At 41.5% G+C, this 17,752-nt stretch overlaps 1 protein-coding gene and 1 long non-coding RNA gene across 5 annotated transcripts in view; one reads left to right on the top strand and one right to left on the bottom strand.

Moving 5' to 3' along the window:
• The window catches only part of TMEM108 (transmembrane protein 108), a 201,391-nt gene that overhangs the window by 119,609 nt on the left and 64,030 nt on the right, over positions 1-17,752 (bottom strand). The window lies entirely within an intron of this gene.
• LOC123017678 lies at positions 4,208-8,430 on the top strand. Its single transcript, XR_006413643.1, has 2 exons — positions 4,208-4,589; positions 7,404-8,430. It is a non-coding gene; the product is annotated as an uncharacterized LOC123017678 (long non-coding RNA).

Below are 17,752 nucleotides of genomic sequence, written 5' to 3'. Positions count from 1 at the left end.
ACATCCCACCCCACTGACATTGGAGCCACAGGGCTCCACTGGACCCAGTCAACCACTGCTAGATTTATTTTCAAAATAACTTAAAATAATCCTGCTTTGCCTCGTTTATTTTAAATAACAGTAATTTACACTCCTTGAGTCTTCAGCCTAAAGTTACTAGGCATGTAAGCCAAATCATGTTAAACCTTTAAAGATGGGAAGGAAATGCAATAAAAAGGAAGAAGATTGGGAAAGAAGTACAATTTCATTTTGGGAAGAACTGACAAGCTGCCAATCATATTTCAGCAATATCTCATTTTAAACAGTCAAGATATTAATCCCTTCAAGAGATTCTGAATTAGGGTATTAGTACACAGAACCATATTATGCAGGTATCAGCCACCTGCTCCCACTGCATGAGCAATATGGCATGCCTACAAAAGGTGGATTGGTTGGGACTGATGTATATAATTGAGTTTCCATTAAAAGAATTAAAAAACCAATCTACCAACTTCCAAATTCACCACGACATTTTCTTGGCTTGGTTTTTGTGCTTCTGATTGATATATAGCTCTGTCCATTTGAGCTATCTGTGGCTGTCAGAGCTGAGAAACATCATGCAGAAATCTTATATACAACAGGATATCTGGAGGAAAACTATGAACAGCTACAAGCGAAGCATTTCCCCTACAGGGAGATATAAAGATGGCAATCTATGATGCCAGGCACTTTGCCATAGATGTAAGAGCAGATGACACATCAAACATAACAAATGTGATAAGAAACATGCTTTACATTAGAGGTGTGTGCCAACCACCAGATTTGACACAGTGCCCAATTTGGAACTTCAGAAAATGGTCTGCTTTTGCTTGGACTGATTCAGACTGAATCAGAATTGTGATTTGGAAATCCAATGTTTTCCTCTCATTGACCATCATGGGAAATTTTAAAAGGCCTATGACTATCCTCTTTGTCAGTATTAGATGAATGTTCATGCAAAGTATCCCCTTAGCAGGGAATAAAGGTAAAGGTTTCCCCTTGACGTGAAGTCCAGTCATGCCTGACTCTAGGGGGCGGTGCTCATCTCCATTTCCTAGCCGAGGGAGCCAGCGTTTGTTTACAGACAGTCTCTGTGGTCATGTGGCTGGCATGATTAAACACCAAGGTGCACAGAACGCTGTTACCTGCCCACCAAAGTGGTACCTTTTTATCTACTTACATTTGCATGCTTTCGAACTGCAAGGTTGGCAGGAGCTGGGATGGAGCAACAGGCACTCACCTTGTTGGGCAGATTCAAACCGGCGACCTTTCGATCAACCAGCCCAGCAGGACAGCGGTTTAAACCACTGCGCCACCTGCAGTCTAGCAGGGCATAATGCCAGCTAAATTTCAGAAAAAAAATATGTACCAGGTTCTTTTGTGCTATGCATCTTTGTTGCATAGTTTGTTTTTGTTTTGTTTTTTAAAGGGGTTGGGGTTAGGGTTAGGGCTCGTAACCTTTAATTTATTGGCAGCATTGAATTAAGTTTGTAGGGGTAATTATCCCTTCTGAGAGGATCAAGCCTCATAAGTTTGAGATGAATAGGTACAGGGATATTTGTGCAAGAACAGCCTTTATATTCTGAAGGTATCCAGAACAGGCCACACTTGTTTCCCTTTATTCCTTGCATACCATTGTTCTGAAAATGATAGACATGCTAGAAGTAGTCCCAAGAAAGAACCCTGAAAAGTTTTGGAAGGATAGGTAAAGCAGTTTATGAGTCTCCACATTTAAAGTGGGGAGTGGTTTCGTGGTTGTTTGGACAATTTACATGAAAGTTGCACCCATCACAATGGTGTCCCCAGGCATGGGAGGCTCAAAGTGTTAGAAGGATAGGAGAAGGGGCTAAGGAGTAGTGAAGACAGAACATTTGAAGCTTTCTTTAAATAGACAGATAGTGAAGCATGGTGGCATTAGACAAAAAGGAATGTTTCACTTTAGTCAAAGGTCCCAGAGAAAGATTGATTTGATAACAGAGAAGGGAAAAGAAAAGGATTTTTGGACTTCAGCATTTACAAAGAAATAAAACGCCTGCATTTCCAAAGCTTAAATTGCACACAAGGATTCATGCAGGGCCCAGCTTTGGTTCTGGCCATTCTAAAAGGAAGTGCCAGAAATGATCCGAAGTGCCTACTTCAGGTCATGCTTCAAACAAATCTGAGGAGCACCTCTATTTTAAACATGTTATGGAGGAGGCTGTTGGCTGTGACACATGATACCTGCATTTTCTTGCTATCGCTAAACCATACTATTGCTAAAATATCTCTAAACAACTCTCTGATTACTAGTATGAAATGTTGATCTTCACTTTCTACTTCGGAACCTAAAAGATGAAACAGAGTTTGAGTGACTTGCCCACAACAGCACTAAAAATTGAAGGAAGATGAAAAGGCCAGAGTCCTTAAATCCCAAAGTTAAGCCAATAACTACAGCATAATTCTCCATCCTTAAAAGTATTGTCCATTCTTTAAAGTATCCTTCCATGCAAATTATTAGTAATATTAAACTTCTTGTAGGACACAGAGAACTCAGGCCAGTGCCAGACCCAAGTCACCTTTGTGGGTTCTCCCCATCAGTGAGTGATATAAATGTAAGAATAAATAAACCCATTGTTCCTCCTTTCCACCAGTGTTGTCTGGGCTGGAAATAGGCAAGGAACAGGCTCAGGGACCTCTTCTCAGTGGATCCTTGCTGGTGTTTGGCAGGATCACAACCTTGCCTACCTTTAATGCCAGCCTGACTGAAGTTAGTTTCATCCATTATTTAGTTATTTTATTTAACACTTTTGTATACTGTTGCAATAGCCTCATGGCTCTTTGGACAGCTTACCTACTAAAATCATAACAAAACATAAACTACATAAATAAAACAATTAAAACATCAATACCAATAGACAATAAAACAATACAACATTGCCATCACAGCAGGGATACCAAGTAATAGCATATATTAACATAACAGATTGGATAAATCTTAAAAGATCACAATTAAAATACCAAATTTACTAGTTAAATAAACTAGTTAAAATGACAGTCAGATTTTTTTTTTAAAAATTAAACCTAAAACAGTCAACAATTAAAATGCTCTTCAAATAAAAATGTCTTAACCTGGTGCCAGAATTAGGCTTATATTCCTCAAGTTGCCTCTTGCATTGCCATAAACAAATTACCATATTTTTCGCTCTATAAGACGCACCTGACCATAAGACGCACCTAGTTTTTAGAGGAGGGATCCATGGAAAGCTTCCTGATAATCACAGGCACATTCCCCATCACTTCCCCATGGGCTTCATTAAAAGACAGGTTGCCATTTTAAAACACACACTGACCTGTGATTAACAGCTCTCACCTGCGCTGGAGGAGGAGGGCGCAGCAGGGCAGGCCGAGCGCGTGCCGGCCAGGTGTGGTGCAGCCGGGCCGGCAGCGTGCCAGCGGTGGTCTTCCGGGTGGAGCGGCGGCAGCAGGTCTTCCTGGGCGGTGGGGGTGAGCAGTCTGTCTCTCCGTGTGGCCAGCGGGTTAAAGCCCGCGGCTCCTCCTCCTCCGTGGCAGGTCTTCCCGGGCAGTGGGGGTGAGTAGTCTGTCTCTCCGTGCAGCCAGTGGGTTAAAGCCTGCGGCTCCTCCTCCTCCACACTGCTCCCCCTGAGCGGCACAGCTCTCACCTGCGCTGGAGGGGGGGGCGGAGCAGCGTGCGCCGAGCGCGTGCTGGCCAGGTGGTGCCATGTGGTGCAGGCAGGCTGGCAGCGTCCCAGGCGTCGGGCACACACACATTCGCTCTATAAGACGCACAGACATTTCCCCTTACTTTTGAGGAGGAAAAAAGTGCGTCATAGAGCGAAAAATACGGTAGTCCTGAAACAAAAGGGGCTTTTAAAGGGAGTTTTTGATACAGCACAGGGGCCCTGCAGTTCAAAGGGAAGAGAGGCATTCATCTCACTGGTTGCACATGTCCAAGCCATTGGTCATGCCTAAAGTAGCTCTTTGGATCCAGGCCCTTGATAGGAGGGTTTTGAGTAAGTGCCTATGAAATGCTGCATTCATTTTATTGCATTTTGAAAAGCTGTTGACAAATGAGAGAAAGCTCAAAGGCAAATATGATTAAGAGGATGGAAGACTGGCTTTATGAAGAAAGATAAGGACAGGCAAGCTGCCAAGTTTGGCAAATGGAGGGAGGAGTTCTGAAGATAGGAGTGCAAACACTGAATGGAGAAATGAAAAGACAAAATTCAGCGAAGGAGCACCCAGGATGAGAATGAATACTTGAAACTAGCTCTGGGAGAAATATGGGCACTATAGAGTGTGCTGCTTTCACTTAGTGTGATCCAATGTGACTGCCCAGAGCCCTCAGCACTCAGTCCATTATGGGCACATTATGATCCATAACCTTCAATGCTCAGAGCATTATGATCAAGGCTACGTGGAGCATGGATGTGAAGATTGCCAAAGACTAAGACGATTTCAGCTCCTGTTTGTAGAAAAGACAGGCTGATCTCCACTGGGATGTGCCTAGACTATGGAATTCACTCCCCAGGGATATCCAGCCAGTGCCTACTCTTCTTTCTTTCAGGTGCCAGGTGAAAACTTTTTTATTTAAACAAGTTTTTGGTTGATTTAATTTTATTTAATACTTTTAGTTTTGTTATGGATTTTTTAATCTTAATTTAATTTTGATTAATTTATTGGTTTTGTTTACTGGTGCATGTGAGTATATTTTATTTGAGATGCTATCATTCTATTATTTTATAGATTTATCTTTGATTAATAACTGTTTTAATGTAATTTATGCATGTTTTATGCTCTAGCACTCTAGCACCTTTGGGTTATGACATGGTTTCTCAAACTATGGCCCGGGGGCCAGATCCAGCCCACCTCAGAGGTTTTCAATGCACCTCAGGGTTATGAGGTGGCATATAATTATAAATAAATCAGCCTATCTTACAGGAGCCTCCTTGCCACACTTCCTGGTCTTGTGATGCCAGAGCTACAGTCAGGGTAGTTCTTTCTGCAACAGCTGCAAGTTCAGAGGGCGAACATTTCCAAGGTTGGAGCTGGGTCCTGAAAAGTTCCTATGGCCAATCAGCCAGCATCCACAGAATTGGAGTGGGGAAGAAAGGAGGGGTAAATTTCCTGCCACTCCCAAAGCCCAATGTCTAACTATACACAATCTATATCTCAAAAGAGGCAAAGAGGCCTCAGAATGATCAGACAGGCAATGCCATATATTGTACTGTTAAATTATGCATTAATACATTCTGTATAATTTTTCATCTGTGAACAAGGATGAAAATAAAGAGTCTGCTTGGATGTAACAGTGGCAAATTGTAGAATAATTAACTCACAATTTGCTGCAGTGCATGCTACATGTATGCCATTACTATTTGGAACTTAGCAACTAAACCCTAAAATAAATCTTTGGTTTATTTTGAACCTTTGGTTTATTTAACCCATGGTTAACCCATGGTGTCATCCTATTGTGGAGCAAATCTGAAGCCTATGGGAGGCTGCATATGTAAAGAGATAGTGGAGTTCACCATATCAGTTATGCATTAATACATAAATCATGGCTTAATATGTCATTATATGCAAACTGGGCAAAAGAGTAAAAGTGAAGAATGGAATCCTATGCATTTTCCTCAAAAAGTTCAATGGAGAGCCAGTGCAGAGTAGTGGTTAGACTGCTGGATGGGGGACCCAGGAGATCCTGGTTCTAGTTCTCATTTGGCCTTGAAGCTCAGTGGGCAACTTTAGGCAGTCACAGACTCTCTGCCCAACCTACCTCACAGGGTTGTTGTTGTTGTGAGGGTAACAATAATGGGGCTTACTCCCAGGAAAGCTTCCATAGAATTGCAGCTAAACATTGCAGATCAAACATTGCAGATCAAGCTCAGCACCATAATCCAGCATTACACACAAGCAGTACTGAAACTAAAACCTGGATATCCCATATACATTAACAAAGAGAGAAGCAATTAGCAATTGTCAGCATTCTCATTTAATGCCTTTTTATTTCCTGGTCTTTGGAATACCCTTTAGTGTCAGACTGACTTATAGTAGTATTAGCTACGGAAATGCTATGCCAGGTAGCTATCCTATTCCACTCCATTTTACTAGGGTAGCTGTGCTTCAAAGATTGATCTTACTAACTTCCCAAAATGTTAACAAGGAAGACAAAAATTGAAACATAGAGCTTAGTATACAGAATCTACTTTTGATTATGGATGAAAGACATTTTCAGTCGAATCATGAACGCTCTAAGAAGATGAAGGAATCAAAACAATATAAAGAACAGAGTTAATTGGAGTGAAGTACTGAAAAGCACCAGATAGGAGGGGGAAGCAATACATAAATAATAGCACTAATGCAAGAGAGATCCAGGCGTTACCACTTTCCCCCAGTTGCCCCACACAATTATTTTACTAAACAAAGCCAGTGCAATTGTAAAGCATAGTTATATCTGCCTCCTCATATAGTTATCAGTTCCTATAATATATCTGTGAAATGCCAAGAAAAGTAACGTTCCTAATTGGTTGTCATTATATATTTGACCTCTCACCACGAATAAAAATTAATAGGGAAGAGATCCCTTTGGGCTCACCAGAAATATGTCATATGCCATTACAATTAATTGTTGAAATAATGTAAACTCTTTCAGCAGCTGGTACTGCACAAACATTGAACAAGCGAGTTTGAAAGGAAATATTAAACATTTGAAAGAGTGAGTTTGCACAGGAAATATTAAATATGCTGAATCTGTGGCATGGTTGTGACCATAAAAGCAAGCACTGTGGTGCCTTCCTTCTTGGCTGCCCTTTGATGGGACTGTGCTGTGGAAAACAGCCCATGCTACGATACTCGGAGATCTCAGAAGGGGAATTAGAAAGTCAAAGGCATTGTTCATGATCCAGGAACATCAGGAACTAAGGGAGCTACACATCTTACAGTTCCTAACAGTCTAGCTGGTATTATGCATTATTAGACCATTATCTAGATCCCCTTTCAAGCATTTGGTACATGTTGTTTTTATTTGCCGTCAGGTCATCTCTGGCTTATGGTGACCCTAGGAACAACAGCCCTCCAAACAGTCCTGTCCAGTTCTTCCAAGTTGGAAACTGTGCCTTCTTTTATGTATTCCTTCATTCCTTTGGTGTGTCGGAAGGCCAAAACGTGAAGGAGCTATTGAGAAAACATGGGATAAGTTTGTTCCTGAGATAGCCATGAATGTGCATGCAGGCCATGTCATCAGTGTCAGACTGAGGGAATCCTACACACATAAGCCCAGCTGACTGAAATGATGCATTACCCAGGGTGGCTGTTATGCCTGCCAGCATTTGGAGAGTGAGACAACCCTATGCATTCTGGTAGAATCTATATTTGTTTTGTACCCACAGGTACAAAATGCCTGAAGTGACTGAACCGAAGCCCTGGAAGAGGCCATCTCTGGTTAGTAGGCAAAGGCCTATTATGTTCAAAGGAAGAAAAGAAAGCAATCATCTGGCTGCAAGAGAAGGGAAAAGGAATGACTGAGAAGGAGTTAGGAGCAGAGACATGTCCAGCCCCCATTCTGCTCCTGATCCATCTTGTATAGCAGGGGTCTCAAACTCAACTTACCTGGGGGCCGCTGGAAGTAGAGTCTGGGTGAGGCTGGGCCACATCAAGTATTCCACCACTGCGGTGGTGGTGGGCCGCTCATCCGGAGGCCGGCCTGGGTGCCACCGGTGCTTTGAAGGCTGCAGGGCCCCTCCCCTGTTCCCCGCCCATCCCCGCAATTGGCCTGCGGGCTGCGAGTTTGAGACCCCTGCTGTATAGGATCCAAATTGCACTGGACCCAAATTTACTGGACCCATTCTGAATCAAGTGCTTGCCAGTTATGAACTCCCACATGGGAGGGATCTATACTTCAGATTTTGACAGTTGCCCTAATGCATGGCTCATGAGGATGTCCGACGACACTCACCCTAAATGGACCTCACATGGTTTCTACTACTATATCCTACATGTTTATACCCTGCATGTTTTTCTGCAGTATCTATTTTGAAAGAAAGCGGTTGGGTAGAGGGGTGGGGAGTGGCACTGCAATGAGGACATGTCCTATTTAGCCTTTTATTTTTTAAGGATTTGCTCATGAGCATGTGCAGAAGGGGGAATCCATGACTAATTCAGACATCTCACATTGCTTCAAGTGTCTGGTGAGGAAGGCTGCTTAAGGCTGTGCTAGCAGGGTCTAGTAAATAGATACTGCAGAATAGCAGCATCTCCAATGAGGAGGCAAGCCAAGTCAGCCCTGAGTTGTTTTCCTTCTTCCCTCACTGTCCACACAATGGCTTACCCCTTGCCAAGTGAACTGGAGAATAAATGCAATGCTTTCACTCTTCCTTCCTCTGTCATATTCTTTGAAAAAATAAAGTTTGGAATGTACTTTCAAGCCTTCCAATTGTCTCTTTTGTCCCTTTAATTTTCTTGCCTCTGAGAACAACTAGCTGAGAGCTCACCTGATGTACACATCTACTCAGAAGTAAATCACCCTGTTTTCCATAGTGCTTAGGTCAGCACAGAAGGCAGGGTTTGTTCAGGCTTTGCAAAAGAGCAAAAAGTGACTTTAAAAAAATTCTGCTCCTTCACATTGGTTAATATGCGCATAAGCTTAACAGATCTAAAAACAAATACACGAAAATGAAATCAAAAGGGTCATTTCCCCTGCACTTGTCACCTTTCCTGATGCTAATAGGTGGCCTTTAAACAAATTTAGTAAATCAATAAATAAATAAATTTCCAACTCCTCCTATTTCTTGGGCAATTGCAATCATGTGGACTGCATTTTCAGCATGGCAGAAATTGTGCTGTGTTCCTTAGCAGGTGTCCCAACAGTTGTACATGTGTTTTGCATAAATACCAGGACAGCACTCCCTGATACAGGGGAGGGGCTCTAGTTCAGATCCTCTTCACATGATACAGGCTGATTTCAGCCATGCTATCAAAACCTCCCTTTTTTCATGCATGCTTGTTCATTCCTAACAGGGCTAGCATCAATTAGCTCATGCTCTCAGCCAACTATGCCAATCAACCATTCACCCTGAGCTGCTTCCCATGTGGAAAGTTGCCTAGAGAGTTTGGTACACGCATGCCACCTTTATCAGATGAAAAGCATTGCAGTGGAGCAGAGAGAAGAACATCTGCATACAGACAATGGCTTTCTTTTTCTACTGAACATTTTTTCTTACATGGAAGGGAAATGGGGGGGGGGAAGCATACAACAATAAAGAAAGGTTAATTATTGAGAAAGTCTAATTCTGTCTCTTAATTAAAATGGCTGACATACATATCATGGTATCAAGGCCTTGGCAGAGAGGATATCCATTAGAGAAATTATTCCTTGTGGTAGCTCCCTGCCAAAACAAAGAGAATATCAATGGTGTCAGGAAAGATGTCAAGATATAACCCATTATCTTCTCCCTACCATGGACATTTGCTATTTAAGTAATAGTTACATAGCAGCCGGCTGGATTTTACTGTGAAATCTTGCTGAACTGCTCCATGGCTGCTTTTCTCTTTAAGAAGCTGATCAAACCTCCCTGCTAACCTGCATTTTGTATACACTATGGTTGGATATGATTAGGCAGGTAAAGACATAGAGCATCCTGACCAGACATGGGGTCAATCAAAGGGTAGGGTATGTGATGCTCTCCCCCTGCCAAATTCCCTCTCCCCTGCCCCGGTACTGTGCAGAGGCTTCTTCCATCTTCCTGGCTGCTGGCATGCTGCAGTGCAGTGTCAGGAAGAAGGTGTGAATCCTGGTTCAGCAGCAGCATTTTGCTAATTGTGCATGCACATGCTGGCACACACGTGCAATGCTTTCCCTTTCCTGAGGTCACATTCCCTGGGTTAATATAATTTTTTAAAAGCTCTTCGGCTCATTCGCCTAGCCTGAGTCAGCCAATCAAAGGATAACCCTTCCCTCCCAAGGGAGGAGGTGAGTCATACAAGATGTGTTAAGGGCACTCCACATTGCATGACTTTTAATGGCCATGTTTTATTCGGAACATTTATCACATCTGCCTCCTATTCTAATGGGGCGTTGGATGCTTTGGTGTATTTTTTTCTCACATTTGGAATGAAATCATTATCATACATGACTGTGTAATCTCTGCAAATCCAAACCAGAAAACTTCCACTTAAGGTATAGGAATTTGTTGCTGGTGCAATAATTCCAGAAAGTCACCTGCAGAATTGCACTCTTCTCTTTCTTTGAACAAGTTGGATCCCCCAGCAAAATCACTTTGCTCCCATCCAGTCCTGTTTGGTTCTTTCATGTCCTGGGTCTTACTAACATAATGCTTTGTCAGCATTACTTCAGTCCTTGGCTTCATGGACCCAGAGAGTTAAAAGCTCCAGGTCAGTTGCTTGCTTTCCCTGATGAGACTAGGGCTAATCGTGACTATAAATTTTATAATATTGGCATTGCTTGATGGGCTGTGAAGAGTTCTTTAACAATTCATGTGTCTGAAGAAGAAGTAGCTTTTGAAGCTTTACGTGGGTTTAAGCTGTAACATCTTATTCTGGGAGTGGGGTGGAGAAACTCTCTTCTTTCATTTCAAATGTCTTATTCTCCAGATAGTAATAAACTGCATGGGGGGTAAGTTTGATTTGCAGTTCAAAGGTTATATCCTTTTCATCATATTGAGCAATAAAATGGATGAAACTTTGCTAGACTTAAATAACCCATATAGGCAAAAAATAGATACAACACTGAGAGATATATCTACAATGTTAGGCTATCATGCATACATTGCCAGAAATAAGATCCATTGAACAAAAGTACTTCTCAGTAAACATGCACAGAAGTGTGCTGTTCTCTTTTTTCCATGTGGGAGAATCTCTATGAACAAATTACACATAGATTTTATCAGAATATTTAAGGGCTATGCATACTTCTGGTTTACTTCTAAATGTGTTTCTCTTGGGATATAGTAATATATAGGTGAGCAAAGTGGTTCTGGGAGTAAAATCCACACTGTTATCAGAATGTCCTGGACAGGGTTGTTTTTTTAAATAACAGTAAATACTTCTACTTTTAATACTTCTATTTTTCTATGCTACAGATCTGCCAAAATGAAAGAACCTGTGCATTTCTACTCCCTGTACCAAAAAGTCTTAGTAGAGCTCTCTAAAACTTCACTACAAATCACCACCCCTCTATTGTGTGGCCCTCCAAGCACCTGTAGTAGCCCATGTGCTTGACATACCCCTGTGTCTGAAGTCCCTCGTGGGCACAGAACAGGGAGTCGGCATCCCTCGAAATTCACTGGAGGCTTCATTAGGGAGGTTATCTGTCACAAGTTATGCAGGACTTTAGGGCAGAACACTAATAGATGTAGACAAGAAATATTATCAAGAATATTAAGGATGAAAGCACCACATCCATGCAGTGCATGTGAAAAGAAAGTAACGGAGCTGTGTGTGGCCAAAATCCTGACAGTAATAGCACCACTAATTGTGCCAGCTGTTATTATTAGAAAGGGCTGGTGTCATCACACAGCATCTTTGGGTATTTGTTAGGCCCAGCTGCTGACATCTGCTCTGGTGTCTCTTAGATCTCATGATGGCTCCAGGGAGCTGCCATTTAAATATCCCACAGTGCCCTGGACGAGTTTCACAGAAGTGTGGGAAGTTAACATGACTGCCTCTGTCACTCATAATGGGATTGTTCTCTTTTACAGAGCACAGCCCTCTGTTTGAAGGGCTACCAGAGGGTTACCTTCTACTTTGAAGGCATCCTTTGTTTGAAGGGTTGTCCAGTCCTAAATCTGTTTTCAAAATAAAGAACCATCAGATGGTAGAGCTGGGCCTTTAAATTACTTATCAGTAGCACCTGTTCAGCAGACTGAGCAAGGCATGCAGGGCACCTGAACATAAGAAAAGCCATGATGGATCAGACCAAAGGTCCTTCTAGTCCAGCGCTTCAACTGCACAGTAGCAAAGCAGGTGCCCACTGGACCCTTCAAAGTGTCTCCGTACCCAAGCTCAACGTGTGTATGCAAGCATGCTGCTTCTGATAACACGTAGCATATAGCCATCAAGGCTAGTAGTCACTGATAGCCCTCTCGCCCATGAATTTGTCCAGTCACCTTGTAAAGCTAAATTAGTGGCCATCACCACATCCCATAACAGTGAATTCCATAGTTTAATTATTTGCTGTGTAAAGAAATACTTGCGTTTATCTGTTCTGAATCTCTGACCAATGAGTTTCATTGAATGCTCCTGGGTTCTAGTATTATGGGAGAGGAAGAAAATGTCTCCCTCTCCACTTTCTCCACATCATGCATCATTTTAAACACTTCCATCATGTCTCCCAGTACTTGCCTTTTTTTCTAAGCAAAATAATCCCAGTACTTGTAGCCATTCCTTATAGGGGAGTTGCTCCAGCTCATTGATCATTCTAGTTGTCCTCCTCTGCACTTTTTCCAACTCAGTAATGACCTTTTCCAGGTCTGGTGACCAGAACTTTACACAATATTCTAACTGAGGCCACACCAAAGATTTGTATAAAAGGAGTATGATCTTGGCAGGTTTATTTTCAATTCCTTCCTAATTATGCCCAGGATTAAGTTTGCTTTTTTCAGGGCACACACATTTTCATTGAGCTGTCCACCACCACCCCAACCTTCCTTTCTTGTTCAGACACAGCTAACTCAGATCCCATCAGTCTTGGGAGTTTTTGCCTCAACATGCATTACTTTACGTTGGCTTATGATGAACTGCATTTGCCATTTTGATGCTCATTCTCCCAGCTTAGAGAGATCCCTTTGGAGCTCCTTACAATCCTGGCCCAAGTGTCTCATCTTGAGATGTACTGCATTTATATTTAAACTATAATTGTTTCCATTCTCCATATAAATATGAAAATGAGCATGTGCAAATTTTACACAAACAGCTTTTCTCTTTAGTCCTCTGTTTTGGTGAGGCACAATTTTCTTCTTTGGTGATTCACATGTAACCACTGTTGCTGTTGCATTTGTAATGAGTTTATTTCTATCATTCTTACAACCATCGGCACTGCTGTGTGGTGCTCCCACCTGAAGTACAAATACTAACAGCCACAGGATTTGCTTTTGCATTGTACATTTCTTGGTGGTGTTGGTTTTGCTGCTGACTGCATTAGGTCTGTTTTTATTCCTGGTTAGCAAATGCCAGCCATGCAATTGCCACCTAGAGATATGCAGTGAAAGACATTTGCTTTTTTCTTTCGTGTCATTGTGTGAGTAAAGCAGGATGTTGAGTATCTAAACTCTTGAACAGCAAATTTGCATGGAAATTTGAAAATAATTTGACTGTTCTGCAATTGCCTTGTGGAGACAAGGGGGGGAAAGGGCAACTAAAGCTCACAGGAGAGTCATTTGTTTTATTTGTGTTTACAGCGGATCATTCAGAGTGTTCCACAGCCAAGCTGCGATATTGGAACATAACTTCATTTACTACCATTCTGATGTGAGATGGAAAGATGAATGTGATGTGTATCCAAAGGGAATTCCCACTAGAAGCTGTTTGCGAGAATCCATAGAAACCAGACTTTCACGTGCTCTACTGCATCTGCTGTGATTCCTTAGCAACAGAGCTGCAACTGAGTACAAATGTTGCATTCCAGAAACAAGAAATGGAGCTGGTAATTTTGGGTGAACAGTGGGAAAAGGAGGGACCACATGATCATTGGTAGTACACTTTAGCTTACTCCATCTCAAAAGTATCTTGGTTATCCTTTTAAGGGATTGTCAGAGTGGAAATAAAAATTACATCTAAAAGATAAATTATCATCATGTACTTAATTTTCAGATTTACAGCATATGTCTCAGTCGAGGCTCCAAAGGAGGTTAACCAAAAATAAAGGATAAAATGCAACAGTACAATGGAATGATCAGAGTGTATGTCTATGAAGACACACGCATGCACACACTTCACTATCAGATTGCACAAAAATAATCTATTTCTTCTTTCTTTCTTTTGTTCTTCGGCCCAATTCTTCACTGATATTTGATTTATTTTATGAGTTTTCTTTGAAATAAAGGTTTTATGCATTTTGTTTTCCATTTTTGATAATTTACATCAATCTAGTTTACATGCAACTGCAATCCTTGGGTTCTTCGTGAGTTGCTGCCTTCCATATGCTTATTCCCTTTGCTTTACATCCACAGGCTGACTCATTTTGTCAACATTTGGCTGGTACCAAGTTTCAAAGGAATAAATGTATTCATTATTGGCTGACTTAAAGCCTCAACATCTTTAAAAAAAAATTGCTTCTTTTACTTTAAAGAGCTGCAAGTCATTAATGAATCATCTCCGAACTTGAATGAAATGTGCCACTGGGGTATTCTATGAGTAGATAAAAACCATCCAGCCTTTTCCAGCAATGAGTTTCACAACATAGGTTGAAGAATGAAGAAAAAGAGCATTATATGATTGTGTGTCCTTCTTGCTCTACTCTGTCATACTTTTTGTCTGACACATATTTTTGCTGCTTGACTGCTACTGAACTTTTCTAAATATCAGTCCCTTGAAGAAAGGTTGACTTTTCATCGGAAGAGCAGCTGCTCCATAAGAGAGGAATGGTCTTTGCCAGAGGCATGAGGTCAGATTTCAGAAAGTTGTCGATATTGCTTCTGAAAGCCATCCCTCCTGTGATCTGACAGCACTGAGGTACAAAGAGTTCATGTTAGGGAGAAGTGATTGCTCTACTCTTAAACAGCAATGAACATGACAGAAACCCCAAACTGATTGGCTGCTGGAATCACATGGGCATGCCGCTTGCAGGTTACCCTCCGCTTGCAGGTTATCACACAACCCAGGATCACCCCAATCTTTGGCTGTTTAGTGTGACACATGGACTCCGACTGTAGTGTTGTTTAGCAAAGAGCCATGAGTACCCACTTGTACATGACAATCCATTGGTTAAGAGCCCATTTCAATTATTGGTACAATATTCTCTTCCTCGGGGCCTTCAATAATGAAAAATTCATTGGTTTCCACCATTCCTGAAATGAGGCTGCATGTCACTTAGACTCCAGTTAAAGCCATAATTATTTGGGCAAGCTTTTGCAGTATGACCAACAGTTTTATTTGTTTCCCTGACTGATTGCATTGAAGGTTTTGTTATTTTGCTTCAGTGCACATCTTTTTTCTTTAAATTCTGCCCTTGTCCCCTTTTGCTTTCATTTCCACCCACCACAGGAATATGGACTCCAACAGTGCCTCCAAAATTGAATTTGGCCCTGCAGTTGAAAGAGCTTCCCTAACCCTGTTTAAGAGTTTGGATTTTAATGCTTTTTATGTGTTAAACTGTGTTCACCTGCTTTGGATGGGATATAAATAAATGAAAATAAATACATTATAGGCTAGTGATTATGTACTCTTGTACTGTGATATGTACAAAGATTGCACAGAGAGGCTTATTCCCACTCTATTAAGAAGCTTCCTGTGATGCTAATCTGAAGATCTACTGTTGTTCTGCCTAAGAGGCAATTCTCCAATATTACTGAGGAGGTGCATTAATGCACACACACACACATATTTCAGTGCAAGTTAGAAAACTTACGCTATTTTAAAAAAAAGCACATTTCCTCTGTTTTATTGTTCTTAAGTAGATTAATTTGCTCTTTGTCTCAATGTGTATATTAGTGTGGGACTGCATTCTAGGTCAATTTCTAATCTCTGCTCTTTAAAGTAAGATTCAGGCCAGGAGTGGCAACAGGAACAGCCTTAATCACTGCAGTGGAGGATCTGTGCTGGAAGCTGGACAGAGGGAGTGTATCCCTACTAATGCTGCTGGATCACTCCACAGCATTTATTACAGCATCCTTCTGGGATGCTTGCCCAACATCAGATTCAAAACTATCATTTTGCAGTGAACCTGGTCCTATTTGGTGATGAATTCTCAGAAGGTGGCCTCATTCAGGGGACTTATTCCCAGGTAAGTATGTTCAGGATTGTAGGCCAAGTTGATTTATTTAGATTGGTAAAGTACCATAGCTTATGAAGCAATTCTATGGATTGTTCTACTAACAGACAAAGGGCTCCAAGATCCAGGCAGAACAGGAGGAATGATGGTGGCACCTTTGCCTCTTGTTACTCCCAAAATAAAGTCAAATTCAGCCAGATGAGCCTGCAATCCCATCTAGCTGACTTAATGGGGCTAGGTGGGGATGGCAATGGAAAGGCTACAAGATCCTGTGGACCCTGGCCTCTTGTCCCTCTCCATTTTTTGACTGCATGAAGTCATCGCAGTTTATGTTGCAACCTTGAATTCAGCTGCAGCAGTGCTTTCTGTCCTGGCTGTGAGGGCACAGGGAGCAGAAAGAGAGAACGGTCCACTATCAGATTTCCTCTGCTGAGGTCACAGGGACTCTTGCAGAGTTCAGGACTCTGCCTGTGTACTAATATTGAGTTCCTGGCAGTTGATTAGATTCCCAATGTGTTGCATACACTACAGTGGCAACAACCACATAATATAAAGGCATATCCTTTTCTTTGTTTATCAACCTTTTAAAGGGTGGCAATTAAAAATCTTTGAGTCCAGAAGGATTCCTCCCTCCACATTTTATTAACTACACTAACACTTGTTATCAATATCTCTTAGCTTGCTTATACCTTCACAACAGTAAAAATCCTCACACTCACACACACACACACACACCTGTTATAATTCTGGTTAAATATCAGAATACTTTGGATGGATCTTTGTGATTTGGTACCTGGCTCGTTAGTTGACTTTGTGTGTGCATTCAATGATACAAAGCAAAGCAAAACAAAACACGCCAGTTTAAGACCACAGTTAAGGCTTTCTGATGTTTGCTCATGTTACACAAAGGCAGGAAATTGAAACGAAGGCTGCTGATACTTCAACAGATGTGCCCTCTGATCTTTGTACAATATCACAAACTGTGCTTGTTTATAACTTATGCACCATAGTTTTCTTTGGTCTTTCAAGCTCAAATTCAGATGGGTGGGATTGAATGCTGGGGACCAACACAGAAACTCTAAGTAGTTCTGGCCCTGTATTGCTTTCTGAAGCATTGGAGCATTCCTGTATTGACAGAAGAATCATCTGGAGAGTTGACCCACCCCTGTTCATCGCTTCTAAGCAAGTACCATTTGTGATATTGCACAGCATAGTTAGCGATCATGGGGCAAAGTCTGTTAAGGCTGTCCTGTTTCCTGACTTTGTAGAGCCAAGATGAGATAGCCTTTACTCTGGTCTTAAACTAGCATTTTTTCATTAAATTTCCTCAGTTTTTACAAAGGAAATTATTATTACAGTATTGTTCTGAAAAACAACAACAAAAAAACCCCCCACAAACACAAACTAAAAAGAGAACACAAACAAATAATGAACTGGATAGATTTGTGTAAATGAATAGACATGACTGTATATGTTCAGAATATGTTGCTATTCTGAGTGAGCCTGTACAGGAGTCCAGCATTGCTTTTCTCCTTTTCATCCCCCTCTGCATCAGTGATATGTCAATCTGTGTGTGTCATTCCTTCAACCTTCAAATTTACATCAATCTGATTTCAGTTGACAATCTGCTGTTCTCACTCGCCTCATATCAGAATTCAAAGCACTGGGGCACTGGCAATATTTAACTTCAGGAGGAAACTGAGAGTCTCTCCCAATATAACTTTGCCAGCAGTTTATTTTATGTATTTATTATATTTCTGTCCTGAAGCTTGCATAATCCTCCTCTTCCTCTTC

Source organism: Varanus komodoensis, unplaced genomic scaffold (genome assembly GCF_004798865.1).
Source record: "Varanus komodoensis strain SLA01 unplaced genomic scaffold, ASM479886v1 scaffold10, whole genome shotgun sequence".
Taxonomy (NCBI): domain Eukaryota; kingdom Metazoa; phylum Chordata; class Lepidosauria; order Squamata; family Varanidae; genus Varanus; species Varanus komodoensis.
The sequence above is the reverse complement of the archived record's forward strand: the minus strand, read 5'-3'. Positions and strand labels throughout refer to the sequence as shown.